Source organism: Belonocnema kinseyi, chromosome 4, assembly GCF_010883055.1.
Source record: "Belonocnema kinseyi isolate 2016_QV_RU_SX_M_011 chromosome 4, B_treatae_v1, whole genome shotgun sequence".
NCBI lineage: Eukaryota > Metazoa > Arthropoda > Insecta > Hymenoptera > Cynipidae > Belonocnema > Belonocnema kinseyi.
This window is the reverse complement of record NC_046660.1, coordinates 114,679,898-114,681,964: the sequence shown is the minus strand read 5'-3', so window position 1 is coordinate 114,681,964 and position 2,067 is coordinate 114,679,898. Positions and strand designations below refer to the sequence as shown.

The 2,067-nt window shown below is 32.1% G+C and overlaps 2 protein-coding genes across 2 annotated transcripts in view; one reads left to right on the top strand and one right to left on the bottom strand.

Annotated features, from left to right (window-relative positions):
• The window catches only part of LOC117171221 (cilia- and flagella-associated protein 52), a 79,338-nt gene that overhangs the window by 37,697 nt on the left and 39,574 nt on the right, over positions 1 to 2,067 (top strand). The window lies entirely within an intron of this gene.
• Positions 1 to 2,067, bottom strand: part of LOC117171224 (baculoviral IAP repeat-containing protein 5) — an 8,621-nt gene that overhangs the window by 6,063 nt on the left and 491 nt on the right. The window lies entirely within an intron of this gene.

Here is a 2,067-nt window from a genome sequence, read left to right as displayed (position 1 = left end):
AAAGGGTTGAATACCCACCGCATGGTCCTAGTGGGAGCAAGCGTCATCTAAAAATGACACCGGCTCCCAGTAGGACTGCGGTGAATGACATTTATGGGGTAAGACTTTAAGGTTACGAACCAATGATAATTTCATACCTCTGAGAGCACCGGTCACACACAATTACTTTAACTGAATATTTTGGCTATCCGGTAACAACGAGTTGATTGGGACCCATAGACAGACATTAAGAAAACCGGACATTTAAATGCGTACAAATTGCAGTTTGTTCCGAAAAAGAATTAAATTGCATGGACCTGTATTGATTCTATTCAATATTTTGTCAACAATATTCAAATACATTGACACGGCATTACAAGCAAATCACTTTAATGCCGTGGAAGTTTATGCGCATTAAAAATGTTTGAAACAAAACAAGTGTTTTACAGTAGAGCGCATTTAATGGCATTTCTTTCAATTTTTAGTGAAGAAAACAATTGTAATAATAATATTCTGTTAATTTTTCAAAAAATTTTGAATAATTTGTTAAACACCTAAAAATTCTGCAAAATTGACTTTTTCTTTAACAAATAACGTAGTTTTTCAACTATATGAACGATTTAAAAAACACTCGTCGTTCAATCGTCCTTAAACCTTCTTTTCCCTATTCCCCATTCCTGTCCCATTACTTTTCTCGGACATTCTATCGTCCTGACCTGTAGCTCAACTCCTTCTTTCGCCTCAAACCAAAAACCTAGGTATCTAAAGTCGTATATCTGTTCCGCCGTCTATAGATACGTCTTTCATTTATATTCTACCTTTGCTTTCTTACTAAAGCACGTAATTTAGTCTTATTGGCACTGGAACAAATAAAATATCCTCAAAAACTTTTCCAATATTAATGCCAATACATTTTCAAAAATAATAGAAAAATAGTGAAATGCGTTTTTTATTAGAAATTTATAATACATATAAATCACACAGGCGTCGGTTCTAATAGAATGCTTTAAGACCTCACATACCTTACATAAGTCGCATGGCATTTCGAAAAATTTCTTTCTTAAAGAATACAGAGTAAAAGTTTCAGACAAATAGATCCAACTGACTTGAGTTTTCTTCTTTCTAGCATGAAATTGTATGGATTTGCAATTTAAAAAAAATGGAATTTATTGTTAAGTCAATTCGCTGTTTTTAAAGTTATAAGGCATACACAAACAAAACAGTATTCAAAAGAAATACTATAAAATTGTATTAATAATTTTGCATTTTATACAGGTATTTTGAATTTATAAAATATTTTATTGTGTAAATTCTAAATTTAATTTACTGAAGTGCTACTTTGATATTTTCTGATCATGTTATCATATACTTAGTATACAAATTCTTAATTCAATTTCTTATACACGGTGTGCTTGAAGGTCGACTAAGTTTGATTAAAATGGATCCAAAATCTGTTAACGTAGAAAGTTTCTACATCGTTTGGACATTAGAAATCAGTTGAATTTAAAATCCTAGCTGCTCCCTTTCTCGAGTTATACATAGGTTCCTATTCCCCAAAAGAGAACGTGTTTTCAATATATTTAATTCCTTGTAATTGTACCAACAGATAACTTTACAGAGATCTCTTCTATTTCCAAAAATTGTTGAATTTTTGAGATTATTTAATTTCTTTTAATAAGTTCACACAATATATGTAATAGATTTTTTAATTCCTTCATGTGGACTATAAGCGTTGAAAACTTAATTTTAATCAATTCAAGTTCGCCTCTCTACAGTTAAAATTATTTTAACTAACACATTTAAATAGATTTATTTTATTTTTATTATTATTATTACACCATTAAGCCATTTCCCTTTTGGGGTAGGCGTGACTCACTCGGCAGGGTAAAGGAGTAGTGTGTGAAAGGGATAGAGATTTTTCAGATTGATCCAGAATTCTCGTGCTATTTAAGTAAATAACACGCTCCGACCCAGGTTGCAGATCAATCTCTAGCAATCACCCCAAGCGAAGAACCTCACGAAGTCGTTATGTAAGATTCCCCACTTGGGTCCATTAGTGGCCAAGGTCTTTTGTTTCAGGCGTCATTC